Source organism: Bidens hawaiensis, unplaced genomic scaffold (genome assembly GCF_021521415.1).
Source record: "Bidens hawaiensis isolate Kalapana, Puna unplaced genomic scaffold, B.hawaiensis_p1.1 tig00024836_1, whole genome shotgun sequence".
NCBI lineage: Eukaryota > Viridiplantae > Streptophyta > Magnoliopsida > Asterales > Asteraceae > Bidens > Bidens hawaiensis.
This window is the reverse complement of record NW_027493938.1, coordinates 29286-44862: the sequence shown is the minus strand read 5'-3', so window position 1 is coordinate 44862 and position 15577 is coordinate 29286.

Genomic DNA, 15577 nt, shown 5'->3' with positions numbered 1-15577 from the left:
AAGACAACGGTTCAATTTCTGGTGGCATCAACATCGTACACAACGCGAGGAAGGTGCTGCATTTCACGAGCGGCGACAGTAATTTTATCATCTCATCTTACTTTCATATCATGGTTTTGAAATATTCGCCATTTCCATTATCAGATCAGACAATTATTAATTATTTTGTCTATGTCATACCTTAATTCTAAATTAAATGTACATTTGTGTGATACAGTAATCAATTTGGTATGAACACCATATGTTAGACAAAATGCCCCATACACGATAGTCCACACAGACCCGTGTATGTGCAAAAATTCCACATATCAATAAAACATGGATTGATTGATCTGTTTCCTCGAACAAAATTGAGATATAGCAGTTTTCGTTGAACGGTTGTAGTTGAGGTTTTGTATCTGCAATTCAAATCAAATGGAAGGTGAAGACAATGTGGATATGGCTACCTTATACTGGAAATTCTCTCAGGTTTTTTCGGTGAATGTGCTGCTATCGAATAGGTCCAGGAAGGTACTGCAAATCGGCCACACTTTATTTCGTTACTATATATCTATTATTTGAAGCTTTTATATATTTACAGCATGATGATAGTATTATTGATGTTTGTTATTGTAATTTGTTACTCAATGATATTATTTGGTATGAAATTAGAGTTGTCTTATGGTCTGCATATTTTAATTTTGTGAATTTAGCATTCCCTAGGGTTTAGAAAGAAGACACAATTTGATGCATTATTTTAAGGTGTTCATGCTTTGAAATTGGTACGATTTTGTTATTTCTAGTATAAATTCTGGTTCCATGTTTTGAAGTTTAAACAATTGTACTTATCAAGTTTAGGTTTTAAAAATTATAGTTTGTGACAATCTTCTCATTATGGATATGGAATTTGAGCCCCAAATTAGAATGACTGTGAATGGGCTCTTAAATCAAGTTGAAGTTTTCAATTTGATGAAATACAGATTAAGTTAAACAAAAACTCTTCACAAAAAGGCAAACTGGTTCTACCTGCCATTTTGCAATTTGACATGATAGGTAAAATTATTTTATATATGGCGAGAGTTTCCTTTTCCTTTATTTGATGGCTATATTTTTGTTGTTTGTGCGTAGTATACAAGGTTATAACATTTGGCTTTTCTTAGAATCTACAAAAGAATAAACTAATGATTGTAAAATGACAGCCAAATAATTGAGTTGCATTTATGTAAACTTCACTATTGTATATCTCTACCCGAACCAACCCAAATGCCGCTGCAACGTGTCGGTAGAAAACCTTGTTAGATTATTTGTGTCAATGCCTTGGTTAACTATTTTTACGATGTATTTTGGTTGGTTATAATGAAAGTTTGTTTTAAGATGTAATTTGGTGTATTATCATGAACGTTTGGTCATTTAGTACAGTTATTAAAACTTCTAACTAAACAGATATACTTTATTCAGCATGAAATAGTTTAAAGGGTAAAATAGTCATTCTGTACTGTCATTCAGAGATCCAACCAAACAATACTTACTGATTCAGTACTTACTGGCTCAGACTCTCTTAACCATTCAAAACTCTTTATTGTTCAACACTTAATGATTCAGCAATTGCCAAACAGCCCCTAAATCGACAACTTACCGCGCCTTATAGGCCTCAACAAAACGGCGTGCTGGAATGTCAAAACAGAAATCTTATGGATATTACTTGAAGTATTATGAAGGCATTACAAGTTCCAAATTATTTTTGGTGGAAGCATCTCGCCATGTAGCGTATTTAATAAATCAAGTACCAATTCGTGCTTTATTAAATCAAATGCCCTATGGGAAGTTCAAGGGTAAAAAACCTACTGTCAACCATGTAAAAATATTTGGGTGTTTGGCATATGGAAAAGTGGTGACCAACTTAAAGAAGCTTGATGATCGGTCCACTTTGTTAGTTCATTTTGGAACTGAACCGGGCTCAAAGGCGTATCGTTTGTACAACCCAAGAACCAGGAAAATTCATGTCAACTGGAACATGATTTTTAATGAAGGAGCTAGCTGGAACTGGAATGACCGAGTGAAAGAAATGATAGTAAACAGGGTATGTTCACATATGTGTCAGGACGTGACTTTTAAGATAGGTACACTAGGTTCTTAGAGCATTTACATCCTAAGCACCAAATTTTGTGAGTGAGGTTTTTATAATTTAGGGAGTGGTTTATGGTGTTGTGAGTAACGCAATGATTTTTCTATATATTTGAAAAGTTATCGTTCACCTCCTATAATTTTTTAATATTTGTTGAACGCGGTTGTTAGTGAAAGAGAGAGAAAACGTAATAATAAATGTATAAAATGTATTATTTAATTAAAAATAAAAGAGAAAATACAGTATTTTTAATGTAATTTTAAATTTATAGATGGTGGAGGGAATACGAATGCTCTTAAAACCCATTTTTAAAACTTGGTAGGAATATCTATACCACTTCACCCATGTGACTTTGCTTATACTTAACTGTCAACACAGTTTGATTACACTCTTAGTGTTCTATATTTTGTCAGTTTCTTGGTTACTTCAATTTCAAAAAGGACAAATAAAAACATTCAAGCAGACATTAAAAGCCAAAACCTAGTATTAATGATGCGAACTTGAAGCAAAGATACGCTTGACAACCTTAGGTTCTTCATGATAGATAGCAACTTAATTAAAGAAAGCCATCTGGCTGTAAGATTTTATTCTATAAAACAAGGCTTCATTTTTCAAAAATGTTGTTCTACATTCTCTTATAGACGGTATATATTCAATGACTAAGTGCAATGGATGCAAGAAATGTTGGGGGTTTATTAATTTAGGTGTTGTTTGTTTTTTAAGACAAAAACTATGTGTAATATGATTTCATCTAGTTTTATATCTGTAATTGAAGATGTGGTTTTAAGGTCTGTACTCTGAAAATATAATACTGTTTGTTTTCTAAACTGGATATCGTCTGCATAAACTAAATATTAGTTACCTACCATACATATCACAGTAGATAGAAATCATTTAACGTCTGTAGACTGATAAAATAATTGGTGGTGGTGTACGAACTGTAGAAGTGGATGGTGGTGGATGATTGGTGGCAAACGATTGTGGTGGGCAATGAACGGTGGTGGTGGATGGTGGGTGATGGTGATGATGATGGACGGTTGTGGTGGGTGGTTGACAGTGGTGGTGGTGGTGGCCGACGGTGGGTGTGGTGGTGATAGACAGTGGTTGTAGTGGGGTGGTGGACGGTGGGTGGTGGTGGTGGTCGCAAGTGGTGGGTGGTGATAGTGGACGGTGGTTGTGGCCGACGGTGAGTGGTGGTGGGTGACGGACGGTGAGTGGTGGTGGTGGTGGGTGGTGACAGACGGTGGGTGGTGGTGGGTTGTGGTTGTGGTGGTGGACGGTGGGTGGTGGTGCTGGCACACGGTGGGTGGTGGTGGTGTTGGACATTGGGTATTGGTAAAATGTTAAGAAGTGTGAATAAGTTGATCAATATATAGCATATTTTTTAATACCATAAAAGCATTTTTCAGATATTTTTCTAAAAAATACAAACAGTCTTCAGAATCTTATATCTGCGCGCCTGCAAACGTAAGCCCCTTGTAGACTTTTTAAATAAAAACAAACACAACCTAAGTGAACTTTAAAGTTACAACATACAGTTGCTAGGGTTATTTGATATTGTCATGCATCATTTTACGTTTAGTGTAACATATGTTAATTACAAATCACGATTAAGTCAATGTTTGTTTTGTAATATAATTGTAAAACTCTTTTTTGCAAACATAAAAGTTAACATAATTTCTATAAATGTTTTGAAATACAACACTTTATAAATTAAAAAAATAGTTACTAAGAAAATACATTTTGATTACGCTTTTTTGTAGAAAAAAACAAGACTAACATTTTCACCCAAAGGAAAATTGAAATACTTGATAATGTTAAAAAATGAAAATGTTTACTTTAGACAAATAACAGTTTACTTTTTGTAAATAATTTTTTTTTTCGAAACATTATTAAAAACCATGGAGCAGAAAGAAACTTCAAAAAAACACTTAGCAAAAGATTTTAGGAGTGAGAATCTGATAGCAATGGAAGGACAACATAAATTAGAAATAATAAGACTAGTTTGAATTACGAGTTGGACATGTTAACTCCACGTTGTTGTTAAAATGTGAAATGAAAATTCTCTTTGAACGTTGATTATAACTTAGGATATGATCGCATTCGCATCCCATTCTCTAATCCCTATTCTATATTCATATATATCATATAATTATATTAAAAATAACTATTTTTTCTCTCTCCTGTTTAATTAAATAATATTTTTTATACCTTTATTATTATCTTTTTTCTTTCCTTCACTCACAACCACTTTTAGAAAATATTAAAAAATTATACGGTATGAACAGTGAAACCTCAAATTTAACTTTCCCCTATAACATTTTCTCTCTCCTCTACTTACAACCACTCATAACCATACCATATAATTTACAAATCCTCCTCACATAATTATAGGGAATGGGCTCATAATGCTCTAATCAGGACTCACCGTATAAATTGGGTTTTATAAAATAGTACAAGTTCTTGGTGCACCATGAGTGATCAACGCATGTATTTTAGCAAGTCTGTATGGCTTCATACCTCCCGTTCGCAGTATCAAATTCTTAGATTTTCTCTATATTTCTTTTATTTTTATTCCATTCTAGTCTTTATAGCTTGGTTTTCTTCGAGCATCTATAATATTTTAAATCACTAATTATTAATTATACTAGTTCTTACTTCTTAGGTATTGTTTATTTGGTATAATAACCAAATGTGCTTCAAATATAATCTCAACTAGAGTTTTCTGAAAATGAAACTCCGTTATTACTCATATTTTAGTGAAATTCATGAAAGCAGGCTTGAACTTATCATGTGATATTAAAAGTAGGGTTTAGCTCAGAGAGGCTAAATATTGAAATTGAAGTCCAGCTCAGTTAATTAAAGAGGAGAAATTCTATTAAAAATGGATTTTCTAGAAGTGGATTTTGAAATATGTTGTTGGCCCTATTTGGGAAATTGGGCCCAATTCTTTAAATTTTAATCTCAAATAAATAGAAATAGGTTATATTTTTAGAAATTGAATTTCTAAATCCATTTTCTATTCTTTCGGATTGGTGGATCGGTGTCAAATTTAATAGGCGGTTTATATGTTGAAGAACGATGACACAGAAGAAAAGAGAAAAAATAAAGAAAGAAAATTTTATTTTATCAAAATGAAAAGTTACCATTATATGAAAAAAGAAAATATATATATATATATAGGCAAGACATATGCGGCGCATATGTTATACAACGTATATGTTATACGCCGTATAACATATAACGCGTATATGTATATCTTCGCATCCCCCCTCAAGTTGGAGGTTGAGAAAACCCCAGCTTGCATAACAGCGAGTGAAAATGAGGTCTGGGTAAACTCTTAGTAAAAATATTAGCAAGCTGATTTTTCGTGTTTGTATGCATCAAAATCACCAGACCGTCTTGCAACTTCTCGCGAAATAAATGACAATCTATTTCAATGTGTTTAGTTCGCTCATGAAAAACTAGATTTTTGGCAATATAGATTGCAGACTGACTATCACATTTAAGCTTGACAGGAGTATTGTTAGGAACATTGTACTATGAGAGAAGTCTTGTCAACTAGGCAAGTTCAACAGTCACGCGTCGAAGAGATCGGTACTCGGCTTCAGCCGAGCTCAAAGAAAAAGTTGGTTGCTCTGATACCATGTATTCGTTGAAGAGCGATGACACAAAAGAAAAGAAGACAAGAAGCATGGAAAGAAAATTTTATTTTACCAGAATAAAAATTAATAATTACAAGAAAAAATAAAATATATATATATATAAGCAAGGCATATGCGGCGCATGTGTTTACGGCGTACATGTATATCTTTACACGGTTTTAAAAGTCCATAGATGTCGTCGTCAAAATTTCTTTAGTTGATTTCAGGATTTTAACGTATAATTACTAAAAAAACATATTGTGAGCGCCCTCATGCCATGCATTGGGGCTGCCCCTGTGTGTGTGCACGCGTGTGTGAATATATATATATATATATACACACACATGTCACACCCCAACTTATGATAGAATATGCCAGAGCGTGATATAATTGTATCATAGCTCAAAATACACTAAAGTAAATATACGTGTCAATATCTAAATTATTTATTTCATATAATCCCAAATACGAAAAGCAGAAACATTGTCTCAAAAGAAATAAACGTTACAACTAAAAATAATTGAAATAAGTTCATCATTATTCATCATGCATCCTAAAGTCCAATCTACTCTTTAATCTCTTCATCCAATATAGTTACCTGCGCCATGCGTGAAAATATATAGTTTGTCAACATAAAGTTGAGCAAGTAATCATGGTTTTTGAATACATATAATATTAAAAATGACATTTCCTTGCGATAAATATGAAATACTACAACTAGCATAATAATAATATAAAAGTTGTCTTTTTACTCGAATCCAATGGATAACGAGTTACTTCGACGGCGTATGATCATACTAATGAGGATGAGGACGAGGAGGAGGATGAGATACCAGCCACCAAAACATAAAATAAATACATAGTCACATTTGCACGTATAACTAATTGAGCAATATCATATAACGCAAATAATGAAATTGTAGTGTGAAACAAAGTGTTTGAATTGTGAATGCATAACACCCCAAAAATGTAAAACGGTAAAAAGAGGAATGCGAATTACTTACCTTATCGAGTAGGTTAATGAAGATGAGAGTGACGATAAGAGTTAAGATAAAACGGTCAAGCTCCTTGAAATGCGTCAACAAAAGGTCCTATTATTAACGATAATATTAATAAACGAAGAAAATTAATGAGACGTAAAGATTTGGGATTCAATGTGTTATTATTGGTTTGATCATCGTTATTGCGGTAAATAATCGATTTGAAAGATTTAAAGTCGTTTAGGGTTTAATTATTATAATCGTTATTTATTGTTTAATAATTATTATTATTACTATCATGATTATTATTATTATTTGGTAAATAAAATAAGTGATATAATTTATGCATATTTATATTTTCAAGTAAATGAATTTTAATAATAAAGAACCGATATTAAGTATTAATAAACATTATATATATGTTTTGATAAAACATTAATGTTAATTATTTATAAAAAGTTATACATATGTATATATATTACGGGAAAATTTTATTTGAACCTTTAAGCTAGATTGATTTAGATGAAAAATATTTGCTTCATATTATATATATATATATATATATATATATATATATATATATATATATATGTAAGTGTGTAAATATATAATTATACATACATATATTATATATATATATAATATTTATATTTATACATACATATATATACTTATAGATAGGAAACTATGACATGAACCCACGGCCAAAATAATATTTCCGAGGTTCGGTTTCGTTAAAACAATGCCCATTTAAACTTATATATTGATTATAAGAAAATTAAAAAAAACACACACACAAAACTAGGCCTAGAGGGGTTCGAACCCGCGTCTCCGGGCCGGTTCGAGGGTTACACAATATGCAAACTTAGTCAAGTTATCAAACTAATTAAGTATAAACACAGGTTAAATGTTCATATTCAAGCTCATAAACACTAGATTCCAATTTCGATTAATTGATCGATGTTTGTTATAATTGATTTGGGGTTTTGTTTGTTGCATAAAAACGAGTATAAACCATATATAATTACCGTTTATAGTTGCAGATTGAGGGTTAACGAACAACAGGTGGGTCGCGGCTGAGCTTGAGTTGGGAGCAGGTCCCAGACGGCCTCGTTAAGGTAATTAGATTAGGGTTTAGGTTTGTAGGATTGAGAGTAAGGCGTGTGCATGTTTAATTGAATTATAGACGTGTTTATATAGTGTTTTAAGCTTAGGGCAATCACGGTTTGATTTTAGCGAATTAGCTGTCGATTTTGATTCAATTACCATGATTAAACTGTCGGTCTCATGCGTTTTTTGGAAACTAACAATTCTATGAGATTGATCGGTCGTCATCGGACCGGTAAAAAATAAAGAAGAATGTGTTCCTAATCACCTTACACTAGTTAGGGTAAGAAGAGTGTCAAACCAAGAAGAATTTGTGGTCGGTGATCTAAATTTAATCGATTAATAATTATGAAGCTTTTCTAAATGGTCGTATAGACCAAATATGATTTGGATTTGAAATATTTATTTTTAAGTTTTAAAGAAAACAAATAACAATTTTCAAGAAATATAATTAAGTTTTTAAACAATGATTATGAAACGAATCACACCCGGGTTTCAAGTTCTATAAGCAATTCGGACAAGACACACTATGAAAATGAGTTCATGTAATCACAATAGTTATTTAAGTCCAATCCATAATTTCTCAACGAAAAACATCAATACTCGTCTATCCTAGGCAAATGGTGCAAGAAAACCTTCACATAAAGAATCTTGGACAAGTATATGCAATATAGATTAAGAACATGAATTAACCCTAACACGCATCATGGACACTAGCAACTATCATCTTATGAGGTCAATGGTGCAAGAAATCCTTAACATAAGTTCATAATAATAAAAAGTCACACAATTTGTGTTCACACTAAACGATTACATAAAATATTATCTCAATTCATAGATGTAAAAAACCCTAAAACTTACAAAACCCTACATCCGGGAATGATTACGGATGAATTAACCGCTCATAGTTGTGGAGACCATCTTTACTTTTGTTTTGTTCTTTTCAAGTGGTTGTCAAAGTGATCTCCAATGATGTTTTGTCTTCCAAATTATTCTCTCCTTTCTCTTTCTGTATACCCTCTAATCTTCCAAGGTGTAACTCCTCTTTTATCTTGTAACTTCCTTCCAAAGAAATTAATTTTTTTGAAAAAAAAAGAAAAAACCTTTTACTCGTGACCATTTTTTCTCATTAATCTCCTAGATTCTTGGAGTCAAAAGTCAATAATTTCCATTGATCTTGGCCGTTTTTTTTCTTCAACAAAACCTTTTCTTTTTTCTTGTGTAACCATCTCCAAATTAATTGGATTTAAAAAGCATAGTTGACACTTCCGTTTTCAATGCTGACGTTTCCATTCTTGTGGGTAGCCCACCTTATAATTTATTTTTGTCCAAGACCCACATGAATTTCCAAATCATATTTCTAATTACTAGCATATGGCTTCACAACTTTATAAACTTCCGGTATATTTGGATAATTTTGATTGCCTTAACCCGTTACTCTTGAAATCTGTAAAATGTAAAAACAAACTTGAAGTACCACAATCTTAAAAAAAAACTATAAAATATGCTATTAAAATACATGAAATGCATCCGGCCATCAGAGATCAAATTTCGTTTAATAAGGCCGAGAATTGAGGTACAAGCAAGAGGGGGGGGGGGGGGGGGGGTATGGTTGTCGGCCATCGTAAGAAGGGAGGAGAAGAAAGAAGAATGATTTTTGAATGATATTTGCAATTTAGTCCTTGCTCTTTGATGTGAGATGCAAAAACAGGTTAGAAGTTAGTTAAAGGGGTGTTTTTGCATATTCCTAATAGTTAATATTAATAAAGTAAAAACGAAGAAATCATTAAATAAATGGAATATTTTATTGATAATTTACCCGACTACGAACCGCGTCGGGTAATGATTACAAAAATATGAACGGAAAACCCGAAATGTTACAATATTACACACACACACACACAATCAATCAATCAATCAATCATGCCCAGTAAAATCCCACCGACAGCAAAGCTATAAGTAGGGTCTGGGGAGGGTGGGATGTAGGCACACCGTACCTCTATCCAAAGGAATAAAGAGGTGGCTTCCAGAGAGACCCTCGGCTCTAAGTACATGTGTATGAAGCAAAATAAAGGAAATCAAAGTTTAACAGTTATATAAAAACTACTACTAATTATAATAATATTAATAATAAGATCACAGTTTAACAGCTATATAAAAGCTAATAATAATTATAATAATAATAATAATATATGTAAGGGAAATACCATTATAGTATGTGACCTAAATAAGTTAAGTCTAAGCCCTAAGGTATTCAATTCTCTCTAAAAATCCTTAACTTTAATTCTACTTCTTCACGAATTCCTATCCTCAACCATGTCCTCGAAGAGGTTTAGGTCTATCAAATCATGCCTAATCCTCTCATCCCAAGTCAATTTCGGTCGTCCTCTACCCCTCCTCCCCTCTATAGTAATGTTTTCTACGGATCTAACAGGATTCGTCGTCTGTCTTCTCTTTACATGTCCAAACCATCTCAATCTCCCCTCTCTTATCTTGTCTGCTATGTTCGCCACCCCTAATCTCTCGCGAAACACAACGTTTCTTATTCGGTCTAGCCTTGTGTGCCCACACATCCAACGTAGCATTCTCATTTCTGCTACCTCCATCTTCCGCACTTGTGCCTTCTTGATGGCCCAACAATCTGTTCCATATAGCATTGCAGGTCTAACTGCCACCCTATAGAATTTTCCCTTTAGTTTAGTCGGGAAACTCTTGTCGCACAATATACCTGTGGCTGCTTTCCATCTACACCATCCTACCTGAACTCGGTGGGTCACATCACTGTCTAATTCCCCATCGCTCTGTACAAATGATCCTAAATACTTGAACTTCGTTACCTGCGGGACCACCTGCCCTTCAATTGTGATCTGTGCGTCTTCATTGTCGTTTATCCCACCAAAATCACAGTGGAGGTACTCCGTCTTAGATCGGCTAATCTTTAAACCTTTTGTCTCTAAGGTTGTTAGCCACTCCTCAAGCCTCATGTTTAGATCTTGTTTTTTCTCAGCAAGTAACACAATATCGTCTGCGAACATCATGCACCACAGGAGAGTCCCCTGAATCGACTTTGACAACTCATCCAAGACTACTGCAAAAAGAAACGGGCTCAACGCTGACCCCTGGTGAAGACCTACCTCTACAGGAAAGAAATCAGTATCCCCCACTGGCGCACGGACACTTGTTTCACTCATGGTATACATATCCATAATTATCTCTATGTATTTCCTGGGCACTCTTCTACCCTCCAAGCACTCCCAGAGCACCTGTCGTGGCACACTGTCGTAGGCCTTTTCTAGGTCAATAAACACCATATGTAGATCACGCTTCTTATCCATATACTTTTCCATTAATCTTCTTATAAGGTGTATTGCCTCTGTGGTGGAACGCCCCGGCATGAAGCTAAATTGGTTGACCGTAACCTGAGTTTCTCGTCTAAGTCTACCCTCAATCACTCTTTCCCATAGCTTCATAGTATGACTTAGTAGTTTGATTCCTCGGTAGTTACCACAACATTGGGCGTCTCCTTTGTTCTTATAGATAGGAACTACAACGCTGCTCCTCCACTGGTCTGGCATCTTACCTGATTTGAGAATACTATTGAACAGAGTAGTTAACCACATGACTCCTTCCTCCCCCAGACACTTCCACACCTCGATGGGTATGTTGTCTGGGCCAACCGCCTTAGACCTTCCCATCCTCCTAAGTGCATCCTTCACCTCTTCTCGTGTGATCCGTTGGCAGTAGCAGTTATTCGATTATTGTCGTTGAAAGTTTGTGTTGTCATGTTCTTCTTGGTAAGCTCTCCCATTGTTAAAAAGATTGTGGAAGTAGGTTTGCCATCTTAGCTTGATGTCCTGCTCCTTGACCAGTACATGCCCATCTGTATCCTTTATGAACTTCACCGGTCCTAGATCTTACCTTCTACGCTCCCTGGCTTTGGCAATCTTAAACATAGCATGTTCCCCCTCTTTTGTTTCTAGACTTTGGCAATCTTAACACACACACACACACACACACACACACACACACACACACACACACACATATATATATCATGTATAGAATGAAAACTTATTTTAGTTAAGAAAACCCTATGTAACATCATTTTTTAAAACATATGTGATATATGTTACATTTAATAAAAAAAACATTGAAAAATAAAAAAAAATTGTTTCTTAATTTTTTTTATATATTTTTTTAACTTTTAAACATATTTTTCAGACGAGAGAATATGCAATTTTACTTTTATATATTTTTTTCTTTGCTTTTAGTTAGTGAATCACTAAATTTAAACTTTAATTAAAGATATGCGTTTGAAAATGTAAACTCAAATGAGTTTTTATTTTATTCTAACCATATATACGTGTGTGCACATAGAGAGGATCATATAATGCTCCAATTCGGTTTTGAACCTAAATTTTATCGAAACATGGAAAAAAAAAACAAGTACGTCGTAGTAGTAGTATTGTTAAATAACAAATATTAAAATAATTAAAGAATGAACAAACCCCGGTGGGCTGGGAAAGTAGACGGGTGTGTTTTTGCCAATTTGGCAAGTGGGTATTTATTGATTATAATCCATTCATTTTCTATAAATATATATAAAACCTATAATAAAATATTATAAAATAACTGCTCACTCACCACACCTTTCACTATATAATATAATGTCGGACTAATTTGGATCAGGATAAAAGGGGAAGAAAAGAAATGGATAAATACATTAAAATGAAGAACATAAAGTTCAAAATAAAAGTACATAGATTAGGTTTGTCAAGTTTAGTTAATTTGATAGTTTATTAATTGAGTTAAGAGTAATGCTAGAAATCATATTGGGTTAGTATAAGTATCACGATATTGTAAAGGTTTATGTTTGTCTGAGTTTTGATAACAAAGAGTTACGGGGGTGGTAACCAAAATCCATTTTGTTCCTACTTACCGATCAATAGCCTTGGCCATCAGTTAGTATAAGAGCTTTGGAGTAAGAACTAGAAAGTGATCGATCGATCGATTAAGAATAGGTTTAGGGCACTGGCGGATCTTTCTTCGGGCCGAACCGGGCCGCGGCCCCATCACATTTTTCGCTCGGTAGTATCCTTCTTCTGGAAAAATCAAGAAAATATATATGTGTATTGAGTGCGGCCAGCCAAGTTATTTGAGTCTGCCCATCCATATTATTGAGTCAGGGGCAGCTTTGAATTTTTAAAAATGTAAAGTTTGTTTAAAGGCGAAGATGAAAAATCGTTTACGAAATAAACATTAAGATAAAGAAAGGAAGGCTAAGAAATAAAACTTCATAATACCAACCGCAAGCCCAAATAAATTTTAAACAAAAAAACTAAACAGTAAGCCCAAAATCCAACCCTAACGTATAGTTGATGTTCGAACACAACAACAAGCGGAGGTTCTGTTGTTCGATGGCCGTTGTGTGACTTACTAACTTATGAGGTTCGGCACATAAGTCAAACAGAAGTTGGAGAAGCAAGCAAGTGAATTGATGAAATCGTTTGGATGTGAAATTGATTGATTGATTAGGCAGTGTCTTTGTCTGCTGAGGCCTGAGGTTCAGAACTAACTCGTGTGGGAGTGAAATCGATTAATCGAAATAGTCAACAGAAGAAAGTAGAGACAAGGTTCGGTAATTCACATTTCGCCATTTTGTATTTCTTTCAACTTGGTAGGTTAGGGTTTGGAATTACTGTTGACCCGACCCGAACCGGATTACCGACCCGAAACTTATAAGTAGGAAAGAAAATTTGGTTGTTGTGACTTTCGGCCCATCCATACTAGATGCTCAAGATCCGCCACTGGTTTAGGGTGAACACTTCTTACAACTAGGTAGAAATAGAAATCGCATAAAATATTTATAACAAGCAGTAAAACAATCCAAAAGAAATAAAATAATTAAGAGAAAAAGTGAAGAAATAAGAAGGAAAAGAAAAGAAATAAAATAAAAGGAAGAATGAAGAAAGTAAAGGAAGTAAAAATCCCATCCGACATTAATGGAGGAAAGAGAATGGAAGGCTTCCACCATGGTATAAATAGGATTTCTAAATCTTGTCCCACATCGCTAGATTACAAAACTTGTAAGCTCTTTATAGAAAAGAGAGTTCACGTGATAATATTCTTATGTGCCAAATCACACCCAGTAGTCCTAGTGGAGGGTGCGAAACACCCGACGTGCACGGGCACGGGAACGAGCTTGGGCGACGTGCGATGGGCACAATGTGGCGCTTTGATGTCGCACTTTGCACTTCGCACGCTCGCATCGCCGCCTTAGTATTTTTGTTCCTTCGCGCGACGTGAAAGAGTGAGCTTAAGATTCTTCAGGCTATGCGAAGTTGTAATAGTTATCCAGAAAGTGTTTTGTCCTTCGCGCGACGCGAAGTGGAAGTCACGCATCTATGACACATTACCTGACATGTGTCGTGTCACGTGGCATAGCTAGGGCTGACTCGCCAACTCTACATCAACTTCGAGCGACCGAAGATGCCCAATTTCAAGTAAAAATAAGTTGGGATTCTGGACTTCACATCTCTCAAAATTTCTTATATATAAGGCTGGTATTATACCCGAATAGTTTTAACGGTACCTCTCCGATCGAAAGGAACTTATACACGAATCCAAAAGCTCTACCTTAACAAGGTAAGATATTGTGCCATCGTGTAAAGTTTCATGTCTCGTGATTATCGTTATGATTATGGGTTTATACTAATATAGATATACTACGTTGTGCTTAATCTAGGTGCTTAACATCAGAACACTTGTTAAAAATAAATTTGCAAGGTGAGACATTCAAGTTTTTGCACAACTAACATTTGCGTGAGATAATTGATTTTCCAACACTGTCATGGTGCTTTTCTAAACCCATTAAACTCATGACATATAGTCCAAATGTTTTCAAAGGATTTAAAATACATTACAGTGATTAAGTCTCTGTAGACTTACGGGATGGCTACTACTGGTATTGTAGGGTTTTGTATACAAGGCTTGCCTACTGGGCTATTACACGTTACTTATTGGACAATTGTTAGCCAATACGTAATATGACCACAGTTATAGATACGGTCGAGTGACAAGTACCTTTCGGTAATTTGTAAGCAGGCAGATGTAAAAACATCTTAATGCTGTAACTGTAAAATGTGTTATTTACAAATGAATGTACTTACCAGTATTTCCTGCTGATCAAATATTTTTAAACATGTTTCAGGTGACTTGTTAGAGACAAAGGAATGATGCCTGTGGGCTTCCAGCTTAAATAAGTGGCTTATCACCAGAATAAAGAAACGTATTTTGTAAATTAGGGTTTATCCCTATAAAACTTATATTTGTATAAAAATGGGTTTTTATCCAAGTTTATGAAATAAGAATTATGGTGTTTTTATAAATCTGATCAATTTTTCCTAACCACGGTTCTGATGAAATATTCTGCTGCAAATTATTTTAATAAACACCGATACCACCACTCAACGTCACGGCTTCCCTCTCGGGGTATAGGGGTCGGGGGTTGTGACAGATGAAGTCGTATCAAATCCATTGGTTTAAGCAATTTAGATATTTTAACAATACATAATTAAGTGTTAGGAAATAAATGCATTAACCTATGTGTTAACTCTATGAATAAGATTTTAACTATACATAAATATAAATAATATGATTTTTTCTTTTGGAGTTCGTTGTTTTATTGTTTTTGACTAACAGCATGAGTGAGCTTATAGAGGCATTTGAGAACATATTGGTCA